This window comes from Callithrix jacchus, chromosome X (genome assembly GCF_049354715.1).
Source record: "Callithrix jacchus isolate 240 chromosome X, calJac240_pri, whole genome shotgun sequence".
Classification (NCBI taxonomy): domain Eukaryota; kingdom Metazoa; phylum Chordata; class Mammalia; order Primates; family Cebidae; genus Callithrix; species Callithrix jacchus.
Window position 1 is genome coordinate 124,826,760 of NC_133524.1, and position 19,264 is coordinate 124,846,023.

Here is a 19,264-nt window from a genome sequence, read left to right on the forward strand (position 1 = left end):
TGAGCATCTTTTCATGTGCTTATTGGGATTTGCATATTTTCTTTGGTTACATATTTTCCTTGGGGAAATGTTTATTCAAATTTGTTGCCAATTTTTAAAATGGATTATTCATTCTTTATTGTTGAACAGTAAGAGTGCTTATGTATTCAGTATACAAATCCCTTATCAGATATTTGATTTGCAAATATCTTCTTCCATTCTGTGGGTTGTTTTTTCACTTTCTTGTTGGTGCTCTTGAAGCACAAGTTTCCTTTTTTAATTTCAGTGACGTTCAATTTATTTCTTTCTCTCTCTTTTTTTCCTGTGTGTGTGCATGTGTGTGTGTGCCTTTGCTTTTGTTCTCAGATCTAAAAACCCATTGCCTAAGCCAAGGTCATGAAGATTTGTCCTTAGGATTTCTCATAAGATATTTATAGTTTTAGGTGTTAAGTTTAGGTATTTAATTCATTTTGAGTTAATATTTGTACATGGTGCTTGGGAGAAAAACAACTTCACTCTTTTGCATGAGGATAGCCAGTTGTGTCAGCAACATCTTTAAAAATAATAGCTTTTCCCTATTAAATTCTCATGTCATGTCATCCTTGTTGAAAAACAATTGACTATCAATGTGTGGGTTTGTTTCTGGACTCTCAATTCTATTCCATTAACTTGTATGTCTATCCGTCTGCCAGTATCACACTGCCTTGATTACTATAGCCTTGTGTTTAGTTTTGATATTAGAAAATCTGAGTTCTCCAACTTTGTTCTTTTTCAAGATTATTTTTGCTGTTGTGGGTCTCTTGAATTTTTATATAAAGTTCATGATCAATTTATCAATTACTGCAAAGAAGTCATCTGGGATATTTTAGGGATCACATTGTATCTATCAATCAGTTTGGGGGGTACTGCCATCTTAATAATATTAAGTCTTCTGATCCATGAACATAGGATGTTTATCCATTTATTTGGGTCTACTTTAATTTCTTTTAATGACAGTTTGTAGTTTTCAGTGTACAAATTTTTCACTTCTTTTGTTAGTTTTATTTCTTAACTGTTTTATTTTCTTTCATTATATTGTAAATTGAACTGTTTTCTTAATTTCATTTTTGTATTATTTACTATTTGTGCTCAGAAATATAATTAAATTTTTAATTAACCTGGTATCCTGCAATCTTGCTGAACTTATTTAATATTTCCAATAGGCTTTGTGGATGCCTCAGAATTTTCTATATAGAAAATTACATCATCTACAAGGGGAGACACTTTTACTCCTTCCTTCCAATCTGTATGCTATTTATTTCTTTGCCTTGCCTAGCTTCCCTGGCTAGAGCCACCAATACAGTGTCGAATAGAAATTTTGACAGTGGATCACCTTTTCTTATTTTTGATCTTAAGGGTAAAGCATCTTGTTTTCACCATTAAGCATAATGTTAAATGTTGGTTGTGGATTTTTCAAAGATGATCTTTATCAGATTGAGGAAGTTCCCTTCTACTTCTAGTTTGGCAGAAAGTATATTGAAAGTGAAGTAGAAATCAGGATGTGCTTTCTGCTAATACACACTGCCTTCTCACTTTTTTCTGTCCCTATCTCCTGCTTTGTTTAAGAACAGATTGAGATACAAATTTTTGGGACTTTAGTGGAGTAGAGCAAACTGTGAACCAAATATCTAGATAGACACACACACACACACACACACACACACAGAGAGAGAGAGAGAGAGAGAGAGAGAGAGAGAGATAGGTAGATAGATGATAGATAGATGATAGATAGATAAATAGATGATACATAGATAGATACACACATACAATTAAATAAAGAAAGGTAAAATGAACTTGATTCCAAATAAGGTTTCTATTTCTGAAACAGGATGATTTTAGAGCCCCTGCCTAAATTTATCTTTGTTATAGCTCAGGTGGACAACACTAGACAGAAACTTCACCAGGTCCTTTGAAGCAGAATAAACTGATACCAAGCAAACAGTATCCTCAAGGATCCTGACCCAGCATAGAGCCAAACTTTAGATTCTGGGTTCAGAGAGCATACCTTTATGACAGACAGCAAAGCAATCAAAAGATAATGGTCTTGACGTGCAAAGGAAACACCAGGATTCAGAGGTGTAATTCTAATACCAGGGGAAGTGAGAACTAGACAGTAGTATTAGACAGTATAACCAGAATTTTGTTAATGATGAGTAACCTAATTCCACGCTTTACAAAATGTTTTAGGGATGTTCAGGAGGTGCAGGAAGACACCATTAATAAATCACTTGACTTTGACAGAATTTGCTTAAGACAATGGCAGTCATTATAAAACCATAGACCCAACTAGGGAGATCTGGGAGAGACAGAGAAAAGTGGATAATAATCTTTACGTATCTCAAAGAACTTGTCATTGAGAAAATAGTTGTTCTTAGCTCCGTGGCTTTCAATAAATGTTTCCAGATATCCAAATATTCCTCTTCGCCTTATTAGGCACATCTCCCTCCTTATCATATCTCTTGACCTCCCACTCTCAATTCTTGACCTAAATAATACACACTCTACTCCAGCACCCACTTCACAGGTATATGCCCAACGGCTGTCAAATTGGGGGAAAAAATGGGCGAGAGGAGTTAAGCCTTGCTGATGAGTAAAAATCTATTCAGCAAAGTGAAACATTACACCAACAGAGGGCTAAGGGCCCTTCTGGATTGCTGTTGATCATTGGGTTCCACCTTTACGGAACTCTCACTACTTAAATGTATCCTATATTGACATGGTAGTCTCATTTCTTTCACAAGTTTCAGAAAGAACTCTAGGGTTAAATAATCAATATATAAGATTGTTTTGAAAAGATCAAGACTATCAGCAGATCCAGAATAGAACCAAGTATATACTCCAAAAGAGGAGTATTAATCCCCATTGACCAACACACTCTGCAAAGGAACAAATGGAACGACAGAACTAAAGCATCTCTCAATATGCAAAGGACAGGAAGAAATCTTCTGAAGGTCATTTTGTTGCCTAGGAAGCACGGGGAAAACAAAGGGAAAAAATGTGCTATGAGAAAATATTGATAAAATACCAGTAGCATGAGTTTCATTTAACAAAATGAACTTTTTAATATGTTGCAAATAAACTGAACTGAAAACCAAACTCTACTTTCTTCAGTTAACTCTTCAAGACATTTTATCTTCACTTTAGATGCAACTTCTATGGACATTTGCTCCTAACATTTTTGTTCTAAAGTTTGGTGTCTTGTTTGATAATTTTCTCAAGTATTTACGATATCACGACAAACATTTAAGTATGCTAAGGAAATTCTCCACTTCGAATAGCCCAGCACTGAATCCTTTGGTAAACCAGATCATTATTTTATCATGGGGATAATCTATCCCTAATTTATGTATTCCCTCTGGTTGGATTAGTAAGTATAGTTTCTCAAAGGAGTACCTATCTGAGTGAGTGTAATAACCAAAGCAATAACATGGGGTCCTGAAAGCAGTCTCTTTCTGAGGCACCCTAGGCAAACACAGAGGTAGAAATCCATGCACCAGACTTTCCATCCCCGCCCCGACATTAAGACCTTGCTGATATCCCATACCACTGTTACTCAGGGTCCTACTCTTTGTTGCAGTACATAGGAAACAATGGATTTGATAATCAGATTAAGCCAACACTTAATAATGTATTGGTACCTTATTGTATACCATTATGTTTTCACCCAGTTTAAATGCATATTTCCTTGGGAAGGGCCTTATGGCAAGATACCAATAATGCCAATCTCAAAAAGGCTGATCAGAGAACACCCTTTAGATTGAAGAGGACTTCTCATACCCTTAAATTACCCATCAATTCTACCTAATTTATAAAGCAAATCCTGCTCACAGATTGCAGTCTTTCCCCAAAGTTAGTCATCCATCTCTGTTTCCACAATTCTTTCCTGAATTGCCAGTTGTACTAGTCCATTCTCACAATGCTAAAGACATACCCAAGACTGGGTAATTTTTAAAGGAAAGAGGTTTAATTGACTCAAAATTCAGTATGGCTGGGGAGGCCTCAGGAAACTCACAGTCATGGCAGAAGGGGAAGCAAACACATCCTTCTGCACTTGGCAGCAGGAAGGAGATGAATGAGTGTGCAGCAAAAGGGGAAGCCCCTTATGAAACCATCAGATTTCGTGAGAACGAACTCACTATCACAAGAGCAGGATGGGACAAACCACCCCCATGAATCAGTTATCTCCACCTGGTCTCTCCCACACATGTGGGGATTATGGGAACTACAATTCAAAATGAGATTTGGGTGGGGACACAGCCAATCCCTATCACCAGTACTGTAAGTTTCTATGTGCAGATTGAGTATCCCTTATCCAGAATGCTTGTGACCAGAGAGTTTGATATTTTATTTTTTTCAGGTCTTGGAATATTTAAAGATACTGTAAATGAGATACCTTGTGGATAAAACCCAAGTCTAAACACAAAGTTTATTTATGTTTCCCATATGCCTTATATGCAAAGCCTGAAAAATAATTTTATACAATATTTTAAAAAATTTTGTGCATGAAACAAAGTTTGTGTACGTGAGATCAGATGTGGAATTTTACATTTGTGGCATCATGTCAGCACTCAAAAAGTCCAAATTTTGGAGCATTTCAGATTTTCAATTTTTTGATTAGGGATGTTTAATCTATTTTACATTTCAAATGTAAAAATAAATAACAAATAATAAATAATTAATTAAAAATAAATAATTTTACATTTCAAATGTAAAAGTAAATGTATAAATAATAGTAGTACTATTATTTATTAAATATTTTCTTTAAATTAACTTTTAACTTTTATTTAAATATCTACTTTAGCCTAGTTACATGCCATAATATCTATAAAATTATGGATATTTCTGTTATCTATATTTTATAGTATACATTAAAATAAATCTATCAATATTGAAATAAATATATTTATCTGTGTGTTACCTAAAAGAATTTAATGTGCTACTTGTGGAACACATATCGCACTTTGGCAAACACTTACTACTCAGGCCCTATCATTTTGAAAATCATGAGATTCATCAGAGATACAAAATATGCAAATACCAAAAAATGTATACAATTCAAAAAAATCTTAAGGATAGTTTCTCCATGCCCAGCATTAGAAACAATGACGGTGTACAACCAGGCACTGATACTCTATGGCAAAATATCAGCAACGATTAGCTAGCAGTCTCTGAAGGCTGTAGAGCACCCAAACTCTGAGGGTTGGTTAAGCATGTCCAGTGTCAACTCAAACCCCAACTCATAATCAAGTTTACATTAAAAGTCAAGGTTTTGATAAATGTCACACCTGGAAGCCAACTAAGTGGGCTGAAAGGTAGACACAATTTCCCATTGTCTAATTGACATTTAGCACCTTCGAGGTAATAAATTTGTCACATTGAATTATTTAAGAAACGAATATTTGACTTGCTGTCTTGAATAGAAAATAGTTCATTATCAGGTAGCATTGTTCCTTCCAAATAATGTGTCTGGCACTAGGGGAGTTTAGGTACAATGGAACTGAAAATTGTATTTTTCTTCATCACTATATTTCCCATACCATACAATTCTTTAAAATAAACTCTCATGAGCATTTTAAATAGCAGAAATATTTTTTATTTAGAACTTAGTTTTGCATTTGTTTTTGTGATCATAGATTTCATAGGTTTCCCCAATATTTTCAAATATTTAAACATATGCTTATGATTAGGTAAATAAGTTCCCTAGAACTGCATTATTATTTAATCAATATTTTCTTTAAATCAAGCCACTTGTTTACTTTTTACACTTCCTAAGCCATAATATCCATGAAATCACGGGTTGATATATGGGTTGCAATGCTTTTCAAGTTTGTATCAAACTAAACACATGAATCCTAAAAATATAAAATATTGGTCTGTGTACTGCATATAAATATCATCTACATACTTGAGGTGACACTATACACAACACATTTTTGAAACGCTGCACTAAATAATATGTATTAAACAAAGTGGGTTTCATTAAGAAAATAAAGGAAGAAGAAAGTACATAATCTACAAATCAAAATTTCAAAAACGTCCTTTTGGGGAAAGACCAGGAGTCCGACTTAATTTGTTACTCTTTTATTAAGAAATCCACTATCACCATCTCTCTCCACTCTATCAAACCCCTTTTTATGCTTATTTAAAGCCATACCTGTTATTCTCTTTTAAAGCCTTTCCTGATTACCTCAATCAGTTCTGATCCTATTGTCCTCTGAAATCCAGTAACATTGTGCATTCCTCTTACTGCCTTTATCATATTCTGATATCAGCTGTAGTTATGTTTACATCAGACCTATTCCTTTCATCAGATGTTGTATTTCTTGAGGTGCCAGCATGGTACTTTATACACAATAGGTGTTTCATAAATATTCATTGAGTTGGAAGAGTATCACACAAACTAGGATACTTTGCCAAGTCTAACTAACTTCATGAAACTTCGTTTACTGAGAACCTTGAATTGTCATTACCTGAGCACCAACTCTTAGTGTGCAGACATAGATAATGATGATAAAGATATAGGAAATTCGAGTGAACATATAGAGACTGTATGCCATGTGCTGGATGCCGAGAGTCTCATTTCAGCTTCTGTAATAAGCAGCATAGAGTGGCTTATTGGAATGCTCTTTCCATGAGGCTGCCTAGTGGGACAATGTATCTTGTTTGATGGTTCAGCAATTAACAAGTAGATTTTTTTTTAACATAGGCCACATTTCTTGATCATGTCTGTGCAGTGTTCATTATGCTCACTCCCTTGACATCAATAAGTCCATTTAAAGAGCATCCAATGCTTTCCAGGGTATTATGGAAAGCCCTCTTTGAGTAATGCAGTTTTTTTTTATTGTCCCTGATTATGTACAGCTCTTCAATGAAAAATAGGATATCATATTTTTTGAATATTTGTTCTTCTTAGCCTCCCTCAGCCTGGACTCTTAAACCTAAGGTCCATAAGTAGAAAAAGATAGCATCTAGAATAATCAGGCTCAGTTATGATCTAAGAATTTTTAAGCATTCACAATCAGGAGAGCTATTTCATGCTCTTTCTCCTCCCTAAGCAAAGGGCTGGAGAAGTCATATATAATAAGTACCGTTTATTGTACAAGCAGATACGTTAAACCCACTCTAGCAGATGGACAGTGCTAAGATATTTCTTCTTCCCCAATGAAGGTGGGATTTGAGTTGTGGAACTGGTACCTGAATACAGGTATACAGAAGGATACTTTGTCAAAATGTTCATCACTGCTCTTTTCCCCATTATAGGTACTAGTGAATTATTTTTTTCTACTAATTTATTTTTATATTTGTAAAATACTGAGACCTATTCTGATTAAAATGATATATAGATAGAGTGAACATGAACTGTTAAAACCAGAGTAATGGAACCAATGTTTTATCGTAAAGAAAGATAAGATAGAACTACTTGCAGAAGAAAATACATATCAGTAATAGGTGCAGTAGTTGTGCACAATTCTGAGCATGCTGGTGGTCAAATGCAATAGTAATACGGAGTGAATTATACAATATTTATTATCTAATAATAACAAGGAGAATCAGAAAAACTAGTTGTCCCAGCACTAAACTCTAAGAATTATTTGGATGAATAATTTTGAAAAAAATTAACAGCATAATTTATCAAATATTTGCTCATCTAGGGTCCTGAAAATCAAAAACAAATAAGACTCCATCACTGACTCTAAGGTACAAACAGCCAAATTAGTGGAGTATACGTGTGTGTGTGTACATATATATGTGTAGATATAGTTATGACTCAGTGTCCTTGAAGTGAGTTCCTAAAGAAAGGGTTCTCCAGGAGGCGGAGGTTGCGGTGAGCCGAGATCGCACCATTGCGCTCCAGCCTGGGTAACAAGAACAAAACTCCATCTCAAAAAAAAAAAAAAAGAAAGGGTTCTGAAGAAAAATTCTCTTACTGTTTATTTTTGGCTAGAGCCAGTGAGGGACACAGTAATGTAGTACAAGGCCTTCAAAACATGGTTCCCAACAAGCAGCATCTGTATCACTTGAACTTGTTAGAAATGAAAAATTTTAGAGCCCACCCTGTTACAGTAGGCAGCTACCCAGGCACGAGTGGGGCAACAGAGGGCTCCCCCATCCACATCGGGAATGTGGCCACCATCAGGTAATAGTCAGACAGTTGTCACACTGCCTCTCTAAAATAATAATTGGTTGCAGCTGGCACCAGGGAAAGGTAGTTTCCTGATAGATAGAAACACCTGAAATGTGATCAGGAGCTTCTAAATAAGATCTCAGAAGTTGGGTGGGTGGGATCAAGCATGTACATTAAAAGGCAAACTGGCAGAGTTTAGCTGGTATCTACCCGTCAGACTAAGGGCAGAATCTATGGAGAACTTAAACAAATTTACAAGAAAAAAACAAACCCCAGCAAAACGTGGGCAAAGGATATAAACAGACACTTTTCAAAAGAAGGCATTTATGCAGCCAACGAACATGTGGAAAAGAGCTCATCATCACTGGTCATTAGAAAAATGCAAATCAAAACCACATCGAGATACCATCTCACGCCAGTTAGAATGGTGATCATTAAAAAATCAGGAAACAAAAGATGCTGGAGAGGATGTGGAGAAATAGGAACACTTTTATACTGTTGGTGGGAGTGTAAATTAGTTCAACCATTGTGGAAGACAGTGTGGTGATTCCTCAAGGATCTAGAAATAGAAATACCATTTGACCCAGCAACCCCATTACTGGGTATATATCCAAAGGATTATAAATCATTCTACTATAAAGACACATGCACACGTATGTTTATTGTGGTACTGTTCACAATAGCAAAGACTTGGAACCAACCCAAATGCCCATCAATATAGACTGGATAAAGAAAATGTGGCACATATACACCATGGAATACTATGCAGCCATAAAAAAGATGGGTTTATGTCCTTTGCAGGGACATGGATGAATTTGGAAACCATCATTCTCAGCAAACTGACACAAGAACAGAAAATGAAACACCACATGTTCTCACTCATAAGTGGGTGTTGAACAATGAGAACAAACACATGGACACAGAGAGGGGAACATCACACACTGGGGCCTGGGGGGTGGGGGCTGGGGAAGAATAGCAGGGGGTGGCGGGACTGGGAGGGATAGCATTAGGAGAAATACCTAATGTAGATGATGGGGCGATGGATGCAGCAAACTACCACCATGGCACGTGTATACCTATGTAACAAACCTGCACGATCTGCACGTGTACCCCAGAACTTAAAGTACAATAAATAAATAAATACCCTAAGTCCAAGGTCAAACAGGGCAGTTGTTCTCCAAGATGCCTGCTTGGCCCTCGTCCAAGTATACTTTACTTTCTTTTCATTCCTGTTCTGAAGCTTTATAATAAACTTTCATTCCAGCTCCAAAGCTTGCCTCAGTCTCTTCTTCTGCCTTATGCCCCTCAGTTGAATAGTTTCTTCTGAGGAGGCAAGAACTGAGGTTGCTGCAGACTCATATGGATTCACCACTGGTAACTCAGAAAACTTCTACCACTAACAACTCCAGACTTAGTCAACCAGAAATTCTGGGGATAGAACCTGGGAATCTGTGTTTTAACAAGCCCTCCAAGCCCTCCAGGGGACTCTGATGCACTCTAACGTTCGAGGTCCACTGCCTTAATAATACTCACCCCTAATCTTTGTCTCATGTATGCATCACTGGGATCCAGGTCTTGACATCTTTCTCCTGAGCTGCAGACCCAGGTTGCCTACGTGTTCAGACAAGTTTGGCCTTTCAATCCCTACTCCTCCTCCAGAATGCTTCCTAAAGCATTCTGGACAAAAAACAAAAAACAAACAAAAAAAAAACATAGCCATATTCTAAAACAAATTTCCCAAAGCCCACTCTATACTTCACACATATCAAGCCTTCAGAATTGCCTGGGACAGTAAATTCAAATTCAAAAATAAATCAATATGTTTTGAAGATAGAAGTGTAGCTGGAGATCAAATAGTGTAAATGATTCTAGCAGTTGTATAACAAATTTTGGGATTTCTTTAGACTGGAATAGCTGTTAAACAAATTATTCTATAAGTGAAGACCATGGAAATATAATAATATCATGTTTATTCAACCAGACATCACTTTTCCATAAACTTTATCTAACTGCAATAACAGGGAAAAGGGGGAAATGAGCAAAACTAAAGCTAAATAACAAAAAAACACAAGTTTCCAAGAAGCAAAACTGGATGTCACAATGTCTATCCTCTAATCTGATTTAATTTACTCATAGGGTAATTTCTTAAACTGAAATTCAGATACAATTCTTATTCTAGACATAGTTTTAACAATCACAGTTTAGTTATTTTTCTCAGCCCACAGCTAAGAAGGGGTGAAGTTGTTTAGCATTTGCCCAGTACGACAGAAAGAAATTTACACCTGGGGGACAGAGAAGGCCAAGAAAGAGGAGAGAAATTCATCAATGTCAGCACAAAGACATGTCAAATATTTAAGAGAATATTTAAGAATATATTCAAGAGCACATTTAACAAAATATTCAAAAGTACATTCAAGAATGTAGTCAAAATATATTGACTATACAGTTCTTTTCCATACAAATCTAAGTCAATTCACCAAAACTTGCCAATCAGCTTCATGATCAACTTGCTAACTGACCAATTCAATTACATTCTTTGTTTCTTTTAACCTATTTAGTTTTAGGTAACTTTTCATTTTGTCTTCATAACAGCATTTTGAGAAATGTTCCGTTTATTTCTATCTTAGCTTCTTATTGCTACAACTGGAGAAGGAGAGGCAGAAAAAGAGGAGACTAAGGGATAAGAAAAATGCATTCATAGTAATATGCTATTGCATATCAAAAAGCCTCACAAATATTTTTTTTTGAGATGGAGTCTCACTCTATCGACAGGTTGGAGTGCAGTGGTGCAATCTCAACTCTCTGCAACCTCCACCTCCTGGGTTCAAGTGATTCTCTTGCCTCAGCCTCCCAAGTAGCTAGGACTACAGGTGCACACCACCACTCCAACTAATTTTTGTATTTTTAGTGGAGATGGAGTTTCACTATGTTGGCCATGATGGTCTCGATTTCTTGACCTCATGATCCACCCCACTTGGCCTCCCAAAGTGCTGGGATTACAGGTATGAGCCACTGCACTTGGCCAAGATTTTTTTGAGAATATTATTTTAATATGATTACATTCACAAGAATCCTTATGTTCAAGAGTATAGTGAAGAATTTATTCAATGATATATTTAAGAACATATTTTAAGTATATTCACTATATTTAAGAATACATTCAAGAGTACATTTAACAAAATATTCAAAAGTACATTCAAGAATATAGTCAAAATATATTGAATGCATTTAAAATTTATTCAAGAACATATTCTTCATAAATTTTGAATATTTTTATGCAAAAATATTCTTTATAATTAATTTCTTCTTGAATATATTTAATGAATTATTAAATGGTTATATTCTCCTTGTTCCTATACTCTTCTTATTTGTGACTCATCATGTTTAAAAATGAAAGCAAAACCAAATTATGCATAATATTTGACTGTTTTCAATATCTGACATAGTCCAACTTCATCTTGATCTAAGGAGACACATGTCCACAAAGCAAGAGAAGACTAGGCTTTCTTTACCTCTTGTCAACAAGAAACCACACAATAACTCAAAATACATACACATCACAATATAGCACATTACCTGATGATGTACAGTAGCGTTTCATGGCACTGAATGCCATTAACATTTCAAATCAATATCTTAATAATAAATGTTAATATGAAAATAATAGTTGGGTAATTTTCTTTTGCTTTTCTTTCTTTCTTTTTTTGATACGAGGTCTCACTATGTTGCCCAGGCTGGCCTTGAACTCCTGAACTCAAGCAAGCCTCTCACCTCAGCCTCTCAAGTAAAGTTAGCCTCCAGGATAATTTTCAGACTAGAAAATATTTTGCTAAAAATAATTTTATTCCTCTTATACTATATGACTTCATGGCCTGTGAGATCACTATCAAGAGTGAGTTTTCATAATGATGGCACAGGGTTTTTAAAAATTAAAAGAAAAAAGAAAAATATCACACTATGTTTACTGGACCTGGCTTATGAAAGAAAAGCTGTATAAATCATTATAAAATATTTTCATCAAAATGGTTAAAGCAAGAATCAGAAACAAAAGTAAAAGCAAATGTTGATTATCAAGAAATTTCAATTATGTGTAAAGGAACATTCCATGATTTTGCCACATACCATTGTAAAAATTCTCAATAAAATACTAGCAAGTCAGGTCAGGCATACTGGCTCATGCTTCTTATCCCAAAAATTTGGGAGGCCAAAGTGGGCAGATTGGTTGAGCCCAGGAATTTGAGATGAGTGTGAGTAACATGGCAAAAACCTGTCTCTACAAAAAGTACAAAAATTTGCCAGGCATAGTGGCGTGTACCTGTAGTCCCAGCTACTCAGGAGGCTGAGGTGGGAGGATTGCTTGAGCCTGGGATTTTGAGGCTGCAGTGAGCCATGAACAAGCTACTGAACACCAGCCTGGGTGATTGAAAACAGTGTCTCAAAAAATAAAGAAAATTAAAACAAGCAAATTAAATCTAACAAATGATTTTTATCTCAGGCAATATGACTCTTGTAACCCAAGCAAGGGGAAACCTTGTCCTGGGTATGAGCTTTAAAAAGTCCCCCTCTGACCCTCCTCCAGCCATACCCAGTCTTACAATGCAGAAAATCCACAGGGGCAAATAAACATGCCCACTTGGAGGCCTCCAAAATTGCCTGAATACTCAGGACCATGGAATTCTCTGCCCAAACAGATCCAATGACAGTGGGTTCTTTCTCTAGGTCTATTCTGCTTTCAGGGCCTGCACAGTTATTTTTTCCCGAGTATTTCCTCCTAAGGGTAAGCCATACACTGAGGTATACACCCCTAGGTTTGGGGGTTTCCCAAGGAAAATTATTTTCAAGGAGAATAGACATAGCTTGGATGTGTGAATTGAAGAGCCCACATGCTCATGCAGGAGGCTCGTCATTTGTAGTTCCATGCTAGAAATAGGATATAAAGGGATCATTCTGCAGTTGGAAACCAGTTCTCCTCAAGTCTCTCCATGTTCTGGCATTTAAATGTGAGGAGTCTTAGAATTCTAAATTCAAACCTCGCCTTCCAGAATGGCATAAAATGTATAATTGTTAAGGTAGGAGGATAAAATTAATTGTATTTAAGTCTTTTAGCTTGATTCATAAATTTAAAAATATTTAGACATATAGTATGTTGGCCTCCATTTATATTTCTTCTGTCCTAGGTCCTACAAATCATGGGATGAGATTGACCCTAGGAATAATGTTAGGAACATATAAAACTCATATATTGGATAATACTACAGGAATGTTAGAATATGAATCTCTGAAAATCCTCTCCTCCTTAAAAGCAATATAAACCTTGACAAAGAAAAAATGTCAAAATGAACTCTGAAAATTAAACAAATGCTTTCAACAACATAAGCATCTCTTACCAAAAAAAATGGCTGAACCTCAGTAAGGACAGTGGGCTTTGTGACATTTTAACATGTCCTATTCCTATATTCCATTCTCTAACTCTGCAGTAGCCTTTAAAACCAACAACCCTGAAATCGTGGTAGCCCTGAAAGCTAGCAGTCTAACAGCCACTGGAGAGGAATAAAATGGCTTTGGGGCTGCCAAAAGCCCCATCCCCAGTGAGTTGTCACTATCTGACCTGTCTGGTAGAACCGTGGAAATCTCCACTTGTAGGGCCTATCTTTATTTGTTCTAACTTAGAGATTGCTCAGTGTGAACAGTGTTTCCCCCTGAGCATTTGTCATCAACAACCAGAGGCAACTGTTTAACACCACAGCTGCCTGACATGGCAAGAAGAGTTGGGGTAAACAAAATGACCAAAAAATGTAAAGCAAAAGATGAAGAATGCTACATTCATAGAGGACTTTGGGAGATAGAAAACAGCAGAAATACTATTTGAAAAAAAAGACTGAAAACACTCCAAATTTGATGAAAACATTACAATCCAAGAAGCCCAACAAACCCCCCAAGTAGGATAAACCCAGACAAAGATAAAACAAACATCTTGAAAACAGCAAGTGAGAAGCAACTTATTACAAATAAGGGATTTTCAATATGTTCAACTACTGATTTCTCATTTGAACTATGGTGGCCAAAAGACAGTGGGATAATATTATTCAAAGTTCTGAAGGAAAAACACGATCAATCAAAGTTCTACATCCAGAAAAAAACATTCTACAAAATAAAGGAGAAACTAAGACATTTCCAGAAAAATTAAAACTGAGATAATTTGTTGCTTGCTGACCTGTCCTAAAATAAATACTCACAGAATACTTTCAGGCTGAAAAAAAAACTAAATAGTAACTGAAATCTACAAGAAGAAATAAAGAAAATTAGTAAAAGTAGCTATATAAATAAATGTAAATACTTTTTGGTTGTAACGCTTAAGAAATCCACTAAAAATAGTATTAGAATGGATCAACAATTTCATCAAGGTTGCAGGATACAAGATCAATATAGGAATTAATACACAGAAATCAATACCTTGCTATACATTAGCAATAAAAAATACAAAATAAATAATATATTTCTATTTAACAATAGCATCAAAAATATGTAAAAATACATCTAACAAAACAACTGAAAAATTTGTACATTGAAAACTACAAAACATCACTGAAAGAAATTAAGGAAGACCTAAATAAACAGAAAGGCATCCCATATTCATAGATTAGAAGATTTAATATTGTTAAGATGGCAATAATACTCAAACTGATAAACAGATTCAACATGATTCCTAGCAAACCCTAGCTGGTTTATTTGTAGCAATTGACAAGCTGATCATAAAATTAATACAGAAATGCAAAGTACTATGTGTGGCCAAAATAATCTTGACAAGGAAGAATATAAGTTGGACAACTCAAACTTCCTGGTTTCAAAACTTACTACAAAGCTACAGTAATTGAGGCAGTGTGATACTGATATAAGGACAGGTATACAGATCAGTGGAATAGAACTAAAAGTCTAAAAGTATATAAAAATTATAGTCAATTCATTTTCAACAATGGGGCCAAGCTCATTCAGTAGGGACAGAATAGCCTTTTCAACAAATGGTGCTGGTACTACTGGATATCCACATACACAAGAATGAAATTATTCCCCTTCCAAATACCATACACAACACTAGGTCAAAATGAATCCCATACCCATATGTAATAATGAAAACCATAAAATTTTTATGAGAAAAAATAAGAGTAAATATTCATTACCATGGATTAGACAGTGGTTTCTTAGATAAGACACCAAAAGCACAATCAACCCAAGAAAACCAGATAAATTTGATTTAATCAAAGTTAAAGATTTTCATGCTTTAAAGAGCACCATGAAGAAAGTGAAAAGATTCTCTAAAAAGAAAACTCAAAGAAGAAAACAAAGAAAGTGAAAATATAAGCCATGAGATGGTTAAAAATATTTATAAATAATATATCTGACAAAGGACTTGTATCTAAAATATATAAATGACTCTTACACCTCAATAACAAACAGACAAAAACCCAATCAAAAATGGACAAATGATATGATATGCCTCCAAATGACTAATATGATAGCTTTATATTTGCTATCATAGTTTTGATTTGCATTTCCCTAATAAAAATATGTTTAACATCATTGGTCATTAGGGAAATATGTTTAACATCATTGGTCATTAGGGAAATGCAAATCAAAATGATGAGAGCTAATATGAAGATGACAGACAATAAAAAGTGTTGGCAAGGATGTGGAGTAATTGTGATTTTTATACATTGCTGGTTAGATTATCAAATGGTAACATACTTTGGAAAACAATTTGGCATTTCCTCAAAATGTTAAACATGGACTTACCATATGACCCAGCAATTCTACTCCTAGATATATGCCCCAGAAAATTAAAAACATATGTCCACACAATAACCTGTACATGAATATTCACAACAGCATCACTCGTAATGGCCCAGAAATGTAAACAACACAAATATCTATCATCTGATTACTAAATAAATTGTGGTATATTCATACAATGCAATATTATTTGACGATAAGTAGAAATGAAATATTGATATGTGCTACAATATTGAAATATTGATATGAATCATAAAACATGTTAAGTGAAAAAATTAGTCAGAAAAAGAAACATATTGTATGATTCCATTTTTTAATGAAATTTTCATAATAGGCAAATTCACAAAAATAAAAAGCTTAGTGGTTGCCTTGGGCTGGAGGGTGGAAAGAATAGACGTGACTGCTGATGGACATATAATTTTTTTTCTGTGACTAAAATATTCTGAATTTAAACAATAATAATGCTTATGCAATTCTGGGAATATATTCTAACTTAAAAAGGGTGAATTTTATGATGTGTGAAGGATTTTATGATACGGTGCAGTACCTCATAAAGCTGTGTGTTTAAACAAGCTGATCATTTAGAAACTCATATAGTATTCTCAATAGTTGCCAAAGAAGCATGTGTAAAAGTTTATACCAATTAATGGCCAAAAACTGTGAAAGCATTCTAGAAAAAGAATAGAATGTCCTTAACTTGAAGATTATTTATCAAAACCAACAGTTAACATATTAATGTTAAAACACTGAAAAAATTCCATTAAAGGTAAGAATGCACATTCATGCCTTTAATGTTCAAATTGTTCTAGAAGTCCTACCTAAGACAACAGGAAGAAGAAAAAGATAAGGTTCACATGTTTAAATTTATTTTTACTCTTTTAATTCTTTAATTTTTAATTTTGGTGGGTACCTAGCACTCATATATATTTATGAAATACATGAGATATTTTGATATAGGCATGCAATGCATAATAATCACATCATAGAAGATGGGGTATTCATCCCTTCAAGCATTTGGCCTTTGTGTTAAAAGCAGTTCAAATATACTCTTTTAGTTATTTAAAAATGTACAGTTAAATTATTATTAACTATAGTCATGCTGTTGTGCTATCAAATACTAGGACTCATTTGTTCATTCTATTATTTTGTACCCATTAACAATCCCCACCTCCCACTCACACCACTCCTCACTCTGCCACTATGCTTCCCAGCTGCTGGTAACCATTTTTCTACTATTGTGTCCTTAAGTTTAATTATTTTTAGTTTTAGATCCTGCAAATAAGTGAGAACATAACATGCCTGTATTTCTGTTCCTGGCTTGTATGTCACTTAACATAATGATCTCCAGTTCCATTCATGTTGCAAATTACTGGATCTCATTCTGTTTTATGGATGAATAGTATTCCATTGTGTATATGTACCACATTTTCTTTATTCATTCATCTGTTGATAGACACCTAGGTTGCTTCCAAATCTTAGCTATTGTGAACAGAGCTGCAACAAACACACTGTACAGATATCTCTTTGATAATGGATTTCCTTTTCTGGGGGTACATACCCAGCAGTGGGATTGCTGGATCACATGGTAGCTCTATTTTTAGTTTTTTAAAGAACCCCCAAACTGTATCCCATAGTGGTTGTACTAATTTACATTCCCACCAACAGTGTATGGTGGTTTCTCCAAATCCTTGTCAGCATTTTTTATTGCCTGTCTTCTGGACATCTTACTGTAGTTTTGATTTGCATTACTCTGATGATCAGTGATATTGGTCATGTTTTCATATGTCTGTTTGTCATTTATATGTCTTCTTTGGAGAAACATCTATTCAAATCTTTTCCCCACTTGTTAATCAGATTATTAGATTTTTTTTCCTACAGAATTGTTTGGGCCCCTTAGGTATTCTGGTTATTAATCTCTTGTCAGATGGGTAGTTTGCAACTACTGTCTCCCCTTCTGCTGGCTGTCTATTCAGTTTGTGGATTGTTTGCTGTGCAGGAGCTTTTAAACTTGATATGATTGCATTCGTCCATTTTTGCTTTGGATACCTATGCTTATGCGGTATTACTCAAGAAATATTTGGCCAGACCAATGTCCTGAAGATTTTCTTCAATGTTTTTTTGTAGTCTTTCACAGTTTAAGGTCTTAGGTTTAAGTCCTCAATACATTTTGATTTGATTTTTTATATGGTAAGAAATAGGAGTCTAGTTTCATTTTTTTGCATATGGATACCCAGTTTTCCCAGCATCATTTATTGAAGAGACTCTCTTTTCCCCAGTATATGTTCTTGGCACCTTTGTAGAAAATGGGTTCAATATAGGTGCCTGGATTGGTTTCTGAACTCTGTATTCTATTTCATTGGTCTATGTGTCTGTTTATGCTAGTACTATACTGTTTTGGTAACTATAGCTCCATAATATAATTTGAAATCATGTAATGTGATTCCTCCAGTTTTATTCTTGTTCAGGATAACTTTGACTATTTTGGATCTTGTAGTTCCACATAAATGTAGGGTGATTTTCTATTTCTATGAAGAATGTCATTGGTATTTTGACAGGAATTGCAGTGAATCTGTAGACTGCTTTGGGTAGTATGGACAATTTAACAGTACTGATTCTTCCAATTCATGAACATGTAATATCTTTCCATTTTTTGTATTCCCTTCAATTTATTTCCTAATATTTTGTAGTTTTCAGTGTAGAGACCTTTCATGTCCATAGCTATTTCCCAGGTATTTGATTTTATTTGTAGCTATTGTAAATAGGACAATTTTTAAAATTTCTGTTTCCATTTGTTAATCATTGGCATATAAAAAATGCTACTGAAATTTATAGGTTAATTTTCTATCCTGCACCTTTTCTGAATTTGTTCATTAGTTCTAACAGGTTTTTTGTGAAGTCTTTAGATTTTTTCTTATATAAGATTATATGATCTGCTAACACAGTTAATTTGATATCATCCTTTCCAATTTGAATGTCCTTTATATCTTTCTCTTGTCTGATCAATCTAGCTATGACACCAGCACTTTGTTTAATAACAGTGACACTGGGCATCCTTGTCACATTCCAGATCTTAGAAGAAAGGCTTTCAGTTTTTCCCCATTCAGTATGATACTATGTATGGGTCTGTTAGATATGGCTTTTGTTATATTGTGATATGTTCTTTCTACATCCAGTTGCTTGGGAGTTTTTATCATGAAGGGATATTGAATTTTACCAAAGTCTTTCTTAGCATCAATTGAAGTGATCATATGATTTTTGTCCTTCATTCTGTTGACATAATGTATCACATGTGCAAATAAATCTCAATTTGCACATGTATCACATGTGAAAATA